Below are 12,910 nucleotides of genomic sequence, written 5' to 3'. Positions count from 1 at the left end.
TTGTTCCTAAAAAATGCTATTACTTGAAATGATACACCTAAACATATTGTGCACGATTAAAATTAAATTAAATTTTCAAAAAGACAGAACTTAAAATGTAATTCGAATGTTTCTTCTGTTTGATTCCATTTTATGTCATTTCTAAGCATAAAATGTGACAATCAGACTTACAATTGGTTTACTAGATTTATTAGAAAATTATAGTTTTGAAAATCATTTCACGTTCACAGCAGGGATGGGCACATTTTATTTGAAATAAGATAACAAATAATCATTTGTGATAATGAATTATTTTAAATCCTTTACTAGTTTTATTTTACAAGTAATGTAACAAAATTTATTTTCATTTAACATTTGAATCAAATACATTATCTTCATATAATTTTTTATTTCAATTACATTGTTCAAGTAAAACAATAAATAATTTCATCTTGAGAAGAGGTTATTGAAGTAACCAAATTAATTATTAAATTTACTTAAGTTAATTTTTGCAGTTTAATGATTAAGGTTTAACAGCGTTCGCTTTTAAAATTGTTAACGCAGTTGACGAAATGAAATTTTGAAGAGTACGAACTATTTGATCAAATGAAAGATGAAATGAAAAATTATTCGAATTTAATTTGGAATTCAAATAATCAAAGAATTTTGATAAGATTATTTGACTTTTCAAATAAACTAACATATGATTATTTCAAATGACATTTAGCCAAATAAGATAATATATCATCTTAAAAATTATTTTTTAAATCATTTATTTCGGTAATGCCCAAGCCTGGTTCACAGTGGAAAGATAATAGTAATTCAAAATATGGTATACATGTAACATATCCTAGAGATGGCGGAACGAAAGTTTTTTCAATCCAAGCGAATATTTGTACTCTTGTACTCTCTAAATTCTCTTTGTAGTTATTAACAAGAATAATATTTTAAATAATTAGAAATATTCGAACTCGTCGAACAATAACCATATTAGAAAGATCAAGCGAGGAACTGTATCCCTTTCTCTTTGCATTGTGCGAATCTGCGAAGAAACACAATGCATAATGTTTTTTAACCGTATCAATACTGGGAAACTAGTTATATCAGCAGTAAAATTGAATGCATGTAACTTACTGGCGTAAAATAGCATGCTTCAACTCGTCAATATCTATAATTGTCGACGTGTTAAGTTTTTAATTATTCTATGTATATTTACTTGCCATAATTTTAAAATGAAAATGTAATTTTTAAAAAAGTTGAACATTTTTTTATATACATATATATTGTTTATTAATAAGGGTCACATTAAAATCCTAGGACATTAACGACCACATTATACAATGTAATAATATTATACAATCTCATTACAGTATTTTAAGTCTACATACATGTGGGTAACAACTCTATTTTATAATAAAAACCTACACCTTTGAAAAATGCAGGAACAGACGCAACATTTTTTTGGCAATATACAGGGTGCCCCAAAAATATATTTCCTTGAAAGGGACGATTCCTAAGGTCATTTAAAATAACTTTTTCCTTTGTAAAAATATTTTCCGCAGTTTTGTTAAGAAGTTATTAACGAAAAACGCAGATCAATCATAGCGCGGCTACGGCACACAGTGGGCCGGATCGAATATTCATGCGACATTTTTCGAAAAAATCAACTTTCTAATTTTGATATTTTTTCAATTGATATTGATTTCTAAATGTCCACCGACCATGAGAATGAAAAAATTAATTAAATATAATAGCAGTTCCAGGTGTAATACACGCATAAAGTTAGACATTTTCGGAATATCGATTTTTCCTACATAATTTGGTTGTTCATTCTTAAAGTGTCCTGATAACTGTGCTCAACTTCTTGCCCTGAATTTTTTTCTACATCAAAATACACCCTTTATTGATAAAAAATCGTACCTTTCATTGACTATTATGGTATATAACATACTTAAAAAAAAAATACTGAGCAAAATGAAAACAATTATTAAAATTTTTTATCTTTGACAGGCCAGATCTTTGAAGTCCCTCATTCTAACAATAAGGATCTTTTCAGTAAACCTTCCTCTATGTAATGTCACAAATATTATTTCCAACTTCAAACCAATCTTCAAGATATTATTGTTTGAAGACAACTGCATCGCGTTATTCTGTCCGCGCTCGTACCGAGCGCGCTGAACTCGTCACGCACTAAATTTATTAAAATTAATAAAATTAAGGTTTCTGCAGTATTTTTCCGGTACTCTGATTGTATTAGAGAACTTTTTCCTTTTTTATTGTTAATAGATTTTTTCCTGCCACGCAGCTCTAAGGACCGCGATGACCCAACAATTCTATGGCCAGATGTTACGTTACTTGTAAAATAAAACTAGTAAAGTATTTAAAATAATTCATTATTTCAAATGATTATTTGTTATATTATTTCAAATAACATGTGCCCATCCCTGCTGTAAACATGACAGGATTTTCAAAACTCTAATTTTGTAATAAATCTAGTAAACCAATTGTAAGTCTGATTGTCACATTTTATGTTTAGAAATTATTTTGTGCATTTTGATGTAGGAAAAAATTCAGGGCAAGAAGTTGAGCACAGTTATCAGGACACTTTAAGAATGAACAACCAAATTAACTTAAGTAATTTTTTCGCAAAATTAATCAATAACAAATCACAAAAATCTATTAGCTTTATTAAGTTAAAATAGATTTTACTTTCTCTTTTTTCTCATATTTTATTTTTATTCTTATACTTATGTATGTTTTATATAGTTCATTGTTAAATATTATTAATTATTATATAGTTTATTACACGTATGTTATATAATTTTCATTATAATATAATTTATGTTTGATCTATAACATTAATAAAAAAGTGATTAAACAAATACAAAATGTAGCATATTATATATCATTGAAAAGGAATTATATTTATAGATATTCATCTGACATTTCATTGCGATATCTCTTACAAGTCAAAAGTTATTAATAAATGTCGCGCGAATATTCGATCCAGCCCACAGTGCGGTTGACGGATTCCAGCTCGGCCAGTGACAACTCCACGTTCAGCGGGACCTCTTGCCTAGACGCCATCCGCTTGCTATAGCCGTGCTCTTATTGGTTCGTGTTTTTCGTTAATAATTTCTGAACGAAGTCGCGGAGAACATTTTCGCAAAGGAAAAAGTTATTTCACCCTTTGCAAGAAAGTACAACATTTTTGGGACACCCTGTAGACGAATGAAATTGATATGTGCTTTTCTATGTGGATGTTACCGACTTTAATACATTTTTAATATTGTTTCTCTAACAGTTTAACAACGAAGTAACTACCGAGCAGTAAAACTAATTGGCTCGTATTGCCTACTAAAAATAACAAGATTACGTTTACTCAGATTTTGAGAGACTTTTATTGCGACTAAAATAATTTCTCTAAAAAGCATTTCCTCAGTCTCGATAACTATACAATAATAAAACTGAAACCAATCATTTTGATGGCATCCGGAATTTCAAACAATAGTTCCGCTAGTAATTGAAACCATCCGATCCAGCCGTCTTCCAATTCATCATTCTCAAACCTGTGCGACCCAACCATTGTTTGAAACACAGGAAAAGATGGCAATCACTGGGTGCGAGGTCAGTGCTGTAAGATGGTCGAAAATTTCCCAGCGAATTCGTTCCAACTCATGAACTGTTATGGGATGGTTAAAGGTTTTACAGAGCGACTCCAATAGGCTACATATGGTGATCAAATTATTATGAACAAATGAAAAAATTATGTAAAGTTCACTCCCACCTTTATGAATATTATTTTATTACAACAGTGCAAAATATTATAGTATTGAGTTGGAACGGAAGTTCGCGGTTTTAAATTAAAATTAAAAAATAAAATTAAGACATTTATTCAACACGATAAGTTACCTCAAAAATGGCAAAAGATAATAGAAAAGAATGGAAAATATGTTACTGAATAAATCTATGAATAAATATCTTAATTTTATCTTTGAATTTTAATTTAAAAACGCTACGAACTATTTTTCCAACCCAATATATTTTTAAATACTTTACACATTATGGTAATATATAATTGAAATAAAGTATACTCTCTTATAAATCTATTATTTTTTTCTGCAGCAAAGTAAGTAAGTAGTTTTTTTCTGGTGCGAAAGTAGTTCGAAGCAGTTTTAAATTGCATTAATTGGAACAGTAAAAAAGGTATAGGTTTCATGTAAAATGTTAAACTTAAACTTTTTCAAAAATCGGCTCCTATAAGTATTTAGCTTTATGTGTAATTAAAAAATCTGTACATATTAGATAAAACCCCATAGAGATAAGTATGTATATCTGGTGCCACAAACGTTGTTTTGCAGAAGAGTCTAATTTCCGGTCGTCAAGCGACGCGCGACGGTCACCATATACCAATATGGTTGCGCCCTTACCTGTCAAAAACGTTGAAAATCGCACATCTTTACACACACATAACTTTTAAGCTAGTGATCTCCTAGGATTGAAACTTGGATTTTTGGCATTTACTCGGCAAAGTCTATAAGATAACATAAAAAAAGTTAAAAATTTCTGGTTTCCTGAGATAAAGTTTAATCATCGTTAAAGACAGTCCGACGTTCCTTAGTCTCTCTTACTCGCTCTCCCTATTTTTAAAAATGTCGACATAGCAAATGCTTGCCTTGGGCCAATGAAACATCGTACCCATCGACACGTATTTTAACATCGAACTAATTCTTTTTATGTACAATAAGAGGGTGAAATTTTTCTGCAAACTGCAATGATGCTATTTTTGGGCGTCGAGAACGCTTGGGAACGTTATGAATATTATACCGATCAACACTGCAGAGATAAAATTTTTGGCGTCGGAAACGAACAGGAATCTCTACACATGGCGCGAAATTTTCAGGGACAAATGTTCAAACTGCAATAACAGAATTTCTTGACGTCGAACACGTGTAAATAAGATATCATACCGAACGTGTTAACATCGAACTAATTCTTTTATGCGGATGGAATAAGTGAAGAACTAGAAAAAACATACAACTTTTGTAGAATAATATAGTTATACTTTATTCAAAACATGGTTACACTATAAATATATTTGCATATTGTGAAAAATGTCAATCTCCAGCGAGAATACATTCACAAGAAACTATTGCGAGGGAAAGATCGGATGAAGCCGAGCGATTTCAAATTTCTTTTTCTCTATCTTGTTGTACTTCCTTGGAAAGGGTGATCCCTCACGCGATTTGAAGTCACTTTTTCCTTTGCGAAAATGTTCTCCACGGCTTTGTTCAGAAGTTATTAACCAAAAACACGGACCAATCAGAACGCGGCTACAGCGGGCGGATTCCGGCTTAGCCAATGCGAACGCCACGCTCAGCGAAACCTGTCGGCGAGCCGGAATCCGTCCGCTGTAGCCGCCCTTGTATTGGCCCGTGTTTTTCGTTAATAACTCTTTAACAAAGCCGTGGAGAACATTTTCGCAAAGAAAAAAGTGATTTCGAATGATGAAGGAATGAGGAATCTTCCCGTTCAAGGAAGTACAACATTTTTGGGACACTCTGTATACTTATCCGTCGGGTAATCGCACGTATTAAATCAGCTAATGTCACCTTGCATGGTTTCGTAAATGTCCTAATGAGTATGATAAATTAAACTATCAGTACGTGTATACCTACGTTACTTTACAATTTTTACCATATTGAGGAATCATGTACTCGTGTACTGTCCGCACCTCACAAAAAGTCTCGCAAGACTACACAGGAGCAAAGGGGGCCCTCGCTCCTCTGACTATACCCACCATTGGTGTTCCCGTAGTCCCAATGTTTAGGCTTTAACGTTACACGCTACTCACTATGTGTGATCGCTTTAACCAATAGTTCGCTAGAGCCGAAAATGGGTGTGAAACGAGGCGTGCCTCTTCCACTCTGACCAATCAGCTACGCATTCCTTTCACGGGACTTCTTGTGAGTCACGCACAGTACACGGGATGTGTACAGAATTTTTTTTAACTAGCTGACGTCTCCTTCATCACCGGGTGTTACAGGATAGATAAAGTTAGGGGGCGAGTTCACCTCGAGCGGTAAAAGTGTATGGTTGTGGGAGATACTAGTGACTGGAGTTTAAAAGCATGTATATATGAGATTAAAGACTCTAATGTACCAATTCAAAGTACAATGTATTTTTAATGAGAAGAGATCTTTACAATTCTTAAAGTGTACCGTGTAGTCGCGGATACTAAGTTATCTACTCTCGGTTTTGACGCACTGATAAATGCGGGGGTGATCCTTGGTTAACTTGGATAGGGGCAACGATGCGCACTGATTAAGTTTTCGGTCGAAGGGAACTATGTATATGTATATCCTATCTCGCAACGGGTAGCGTAACGTGTCGTCACTCGATTTCGACTGGACCCGTCTATGGGCAAGGTCATCTCCTTTGTATACCCAAAAATCATCTAGAAAATGGTAGTGGGAGTACGCGCACATCTGAGTAACATCCCTCAGAAGCCACTACTGTCCCTGCCTCGCAAGAAATCTCAATGGAGTGATAGGCTTTGACGTCACACAGTTTAAGCAATAAGGGTCGAGTTATACTCATCAGTGCAGTTACCGAATCAGGGGCCCATACAGATTTTGGTTATCCTGTAGTGAGCTGGATAGTAGTAGTAGTATTAGAAAGCAACATAGTAGTAGATACTAGTAGTAGTAGGCTAGATACAAGATGAGGGTAACCAAACTCTGTCAGGGCCCCTGAGACTGATGAGTATTACTCGACCCTAATTCACAGCTGGAACCGAAAATGTGGATGGAATGAGCAATGGAACGGCTTACAGTCGCATTACTGCCGAATTCCTGCCAGAGGACTTCTTGTGAGGCATGCAGAGTACACCACCGTGGGAGAGTCCGTGATGTCTTATCTGGACATGCAAGTGGATCCTCCTGTAGCAACATGTGGCCTCACGAAGGGAGTACAAGAGTCACGCAGGAAAAGTCTCTGTACGTAACATATCTTTGTAATACGAGGACCGTGGCGCGTGCGCTGCTGCAGGTTATAATAATGGATAACATAACGCTGCTTATCGTGTAATGTTGTGAGTAACTTGTCCTCCCGTTTGCTTGGAGGTTTGGCACGCGTCGAACAGAACGGCAGGTCGGCGTGAACATTGTGCAGACGTTGCGGATATACTAGATCCACCTTGAGAACGTAGCCTATGGGTAAATCTTCAGCGATCGAAGATTGTTCAAAATTTGTGATGATGTTGACAAAGGTTGATACAAATCGTTTACATCAAAATTCAGCAAGTACTATGATGATTTCGATGGATCATACGACTGCGTGTACTTGTTATTGGCTCTAGCGTATCTGTCGAAACGTTGACTTAAATCACCGCGTTCGAGAAACATTATCATATCGATATCAGTCAATAATTCAAACCTAACTTTTGTATGTTTTAGCGTAGCGTCCCATGTGAAACAGGATAAAGTGTAATACAGTAAAGTCTTGATCTAAGCCCAATCCTCGGGTCCGTGCTGTGACATGGATCGTGTAGGGCTACTATTCTTTTTGGTTGTTAAGGGCGACCGCGCCGAACGTAGAAAAGAATAGCGCGTGTAAAGGCGGACCGGGCGGCCTAAACACAGTTCAAATTACATTGTGTTTAGTGTCATTTTAATCAGAAATATGCCACATATAAGTTGATGAAAGTACCATAAAAAAATAATAAAAAATGAAGAAGTTTTGTAATTAGATTAGAAGTGGTTCACACCGATATACCGAACCGTTATCGGATTACGCGGCATGTTTACGTTTACACAGCTCGGCGACCGAGGCAGCTCGAGCTTCTTGGCCCCTCGCGGAGTATGCCCCCGGTGGAGGGATATACAAACTGACTAAGATCATGTAGCTTCGTTCGGCTTAGATCAAGACTTTACTGTAATATGAAGGATCCAAGCCATAGCTCTTAACCCTCGGACTCCAGCGAGTTCTAAGCCTATGCCGGAGTCATTTCCGACTTACACCGATATTTCACTAATACCTCCTATTGTCGTATTTCGAATGTAGATAACTTTCGAAAAGAATAAAATATGACATACGATTTCGTTTTGGCACTAAGCGGTGATTTTCATATTTCGAAATAAACAGCGTCGTCTTATATCGGAATAAAACCGTACATATTGACGATCGTTCGAGCTTATCCCCACCTCGACGAGTCACGAATAACTCTCTCGAAAATTGTCAAAAACCTGCTAATAACAAGACACCTGTTTTCAAATACAGATCGCTATAGTCGCCCAAGGTTTTTATGTCGAAACACTGGCACACGTTCCCGGCGTGCGCGTACTCGCTCTCGGATACAGTTTCGCCTGTCAACGAACTGTAAAATGATTCACACGGCGGTAAACACAGATTATCTAATTAATCTACGCAATCAAGGTATGTATTTGTGCGGAACGACACCCTATCGCGTCAACAACATGAAATTTTCAGCAGAAAGATTTTGAAATTCGGAACGTAAAATTTTCGATTTGTTTGTCGAGGAAAAGGTACCAATTCGTCGAGACTGGTATTCAAAAATTTGTACGCACCGATTAATCGTAATTTAATAAAATTTCGCCACTGTGATTGCTGGTCTGCAACATATTTTGCAAATGAAATGTACTTTTCCTTCGTTATGGGTAATACGTCGAGACTACCTTCAAACTTGTATAAATTATAGAAAATTATGGGAATGCAAAACGAACTGTTGTAATTTAAGTTGCAATTTTGATGTGGTGTATCTCTATAACGTCCTGTTAGATGTAAGTATGCGTGTACGTTGTGTTCCCGCTTTCGCATGAACGTTTATCACTTCTCACAAATTCACCATTAAATAAGGTGTTCACTTTTAAAGGGTGAAAAATGGCCAAAACGTTCCACACTTTTTCCAAGCTCCGTTTCCTTTGCACTCTGATGAAAGTTGCGAGGTTCCAATGTTATTGGAATTGATAACGACACCGATTAACATGCGACACTTGAAAGCAGTGTTTATTTCATGCCAGAAGAGTCCTGTACTTGAATGTCCAGCGCCTTCACATACGAAACGTCTAATGAATATTTTAAGCTCTCGAGATGAGCGATACGAGCGATCAATGACTGTTGATCACCGATTGATAATCGAGGACGTCTTACTCGACCTATATTTTTCAAGCAACTATTCTTCCTGCGCGCTTGAGCGATCAGACTGGCCCCACAACTGATATTCCAGTTCCTTTTCCAGTTCCTTTTTCACTGAGTTAGAATAACGATTAAAAATCTAATTTGTGAGGCAGGGCATTTTATAGTTTGGCAACGGCACAATATTCCCCGAAACTGTTGACACAGCAAAATTCTACCAGTGACTCAAGGCTCATTCGCACGTGGACCTGTCATTCTAGACGTTGATATCACAAAGCATTCCATGAAGAGATATGATGTTTCATTTCTGGCACGTGTCCTCCCATTGTTTGGTAGTCTAACCGAGATAGTTAAAATAACGACTTGATGGGGAATATACATATTTCAAAGAGACCGATTTCGTCAATAAGAGCATGCAGTACAGAGGCTCTTGTAGTGTGAGAAAATGTTGGTCCATTTAACTAAAACTGCATGAACCGATATAAACGAAGGTTTATATTTACGACAACTATTGGAATAAATGGCGAGTGTACTACTTTTTCATACAAACACATGTTTGTGATTGTTGATAGAAAAAAAGATGGATAATAATAATATTTTTTGCAGATAATTAAGGATCTACAAAATATTTTTGACCACCCCCTCGATAGGTCATTGACCCCCGAAACTTGTTATCCCCCCTTTCGAAAAGTCAGTGACCTCGATCTATGTTTGACCCCTCCCCTCTTCGAAGTTCATTAACCCTCTTGAACCCACGAAAGATCATTGACCCCTCCTCGGAAGGTCATTGATCCACCCTCGAAGATCAACCTTATATCCGCCAAGATCACACTTCCCGGACCTCCTCACCCATGATTTAGAATCAACATATAATACCTACTTGTATACATTAATTTTTTAAACATAATTTTATGCATAAAAAGATTGTTGAATTTCTGTTACTTTTAGTCGTTTACAGGTATGTAAGTCCTTAAAGAGCAAGTAAAACTGTATTAAAAATATATCAAATTTGATAAAAAATATATGGGAAAAATAATGATCTTGTCGGAAGAATAGGTCCCGCACAATATCATGTCATCAATTATAATGCTTAATTTATAGTGGACCCTCATGCAATGTGGGTTCGTTTAACACGAATTCATGCAATATGCTGCAAGAATTATGGCAGTATCTGTGCATAACATAATATATACATTGTGATTAAATGTAGCGAAACGAAATGCAAGTATATCTTAAGAAATTATTAGAGCGTATGCAGTGCCCAAAGGAAAATCAAATAAAGTAAAAGTAATTGTATAAAAATTGTATACACGCAAAAAGTCTATATATTGAATTATATTGCTTATGAAAAATGCTACAACTTTCTTCCTCTTAATTTTTTGTGTAGTTTCTATTTACAAAAAATATGTCTGGCTGGTAGTTTCATGAACGGCCTCTATACTAAATTGAATGCGAATATTCTTTCGTTTTATCTCTCTGCACACATCTTTGTACAGAGAATTCATTCAATGCTCATCTAATGAGTTATTCGGACAATGGAAGGTATTCGGCGAAAGATTCAAGCTCATAGCTGCTATCTTTTTAAATGAATGTCACATATTGCACATTTGTATGTATGCTGTCATAGCGAAAATACAAAATTTGCAGTTTTTAAGTTTATTAACTTCTAGAGCAACTTGAAGTAATGCTTTATGCATTTATGACAAAAATTGATCTAAATTGAAAAGACATTAGAAGGATTTAAGGATATCGTTATATTATTTTTTACCCTTTTAGGTCATTAAAAGAAAAAATATCATTTTATTAAACTTCATTCCCTTACAATAGACTTTGACAATTTTTATTTTGCATCAAAATCCGCAGTCTATGCATCACTATTGAACCATCAAGTTTGATTCAATTTGATAACTTCAACACTGACATATTTAACTGCATATTTTGAATGTAAAGTATAAATTATATAGACTTGTTCTCTTTAAAATCGGTATTTTTTGATCGCGTCACTACTGCAACAATCGAACGATATATTTACTTACATGCGCGCCCGGATAAATATCGTTCGTTTGTTTTTATCAATTTAATATTTCTATTCGTCTTCAAATGATTTTCCATCTAGATCAAGAAATATTATACGTTGTCAAAGTAGGAACCTTATTTCACTACCTTATAAGTATAAAACAGTAACAATTAAATCTTAACTTTTAGCGCATGCGTCCCGTGCAAAAAATTATATAAAATTTGATTTACAACAAAGTCTAAAACTTGTGTTAAACAAACGCAAACTACATATACACATTCATTGAAAACATTATATTTCATGAACGCATGAAGAAAAATTTAATGCGTTGAGAAAAATGAAAACAAGCAATTTTTTCGAAATATCAATATTTTATAAATTGTCGCTTTATATTAACCACGACGACCACAATTTCTTACTACTCGAACAAAAACACGTTTTTCGCGTATGAAGAAGGCACGCAATTAAAAGCAAAAAGTGTTTACCTTTTTACACTAGGTTTTACGGGACCCGTCAAAATGACAGGTGTTAAAATTTACGTTTACTAAATAACTTACTTTACGATTATTGAGATTGCAAAGATGCATCCATAAGGAAACTAAACTAAAAACTAAAAAAAAATTTTTTACTAAAAAAATTTATTTCTTTGTGTAGTTATAAAAAAAGACTAAAAATTTAAATAGTCACATTCATGTGATTTTTATAAAGTAATATAAAATAGTGACTTTTAGGTGTCCGGAGAGGCCCAGGTGCATCAACAGACAAGGTACGCGTTTAAAATTAGGGTTTAGGTACCAACGATAAGCAGGGGAGGCAAGAGGAGGTAAGGGGAGGTAAGGGCCAGACGTTTGATAAAAAAACCACTGCATTTCTAAGTAATCTCAGCGGGCGAATGAGTATTTTTAGAATTTTCTATCTCATCATGGGACCCAAACCGCTCGGCAAGCTGCTGGCCCTTTTACGGAAGATGAAAAACCTTTGAGGATAGATAACACCGACACACAGTGTGACGAGTAGGTAAATACTTACATATACGGGCGTTAGGGTCGAAATTCATATCTTTTGTACTAAACATTTTCGACAGGACACTTGTAATACTTTTTTAAAAATAATACAAAGATGTAAAAAGAGAAGAGATCGATGTAAAAAAATTAACGTAATCTTAGTTTGTTATTGAATAAAACTTGTTTTACCTATATACACATAATAATAATAATAATAATATATATATGTTGTTGTTGTTGCAACAACATTATAAAGTAAAAAATACATTTAACATTTAAAAACTCAAGGTGATCTTCATTTCTGGTCGAAAAAAGAATTTTCTTTGAAATTTGTAGACGCGTAAATACCAATTACCTTATGTTCGTAACATTTTTCTGTAAAATTCTTGGAAACGCGTCGCAGCGTGCTGTATTTGACCGGCAAAGTTTGCCAAAACTATTATTACACCATCAAAAACTTTGGTCGTAGAATATACCCCATCCTTATCATGTTTACACTTCTCAGCGTCCAAGACTCTCGATCTTCCCTGTCCTTTTCTACGTTCGGCAGTGTATCAAAGAATAGCATCTTCCAGCCGATATATGTCCCTGGCTACACCCGTGTTTTGGACATATATCGTGTAGACACTGTATTCAACTATTTTAGATAACAAAAATTTTTCGTCTCACGCAAGATTTTTAAAATTGACGTTTTGCGTGCACTTCAAGCCAAATACCCCACTGTGCGACGGGAAGAAAAACGCTGAGAAAGTCG

Source organism: Halictus rubicundus, chromosome 2 (genome assembly GCF_050948215.1).
Source record: "Halictus rubicundus isolate RS-2024b chromosome 2, iyHalRubi1_principal, whole genome shotgun sequence".
NCBI classification, from domain to species: Eukaryota; Metazoa; Arthropoda; class Insecta; order Hymenoptera; family Halictidae; genus Halictus; species Halictus rubicundus.
Note: the sequence above shows the minus strand (reverse complement) of the source record.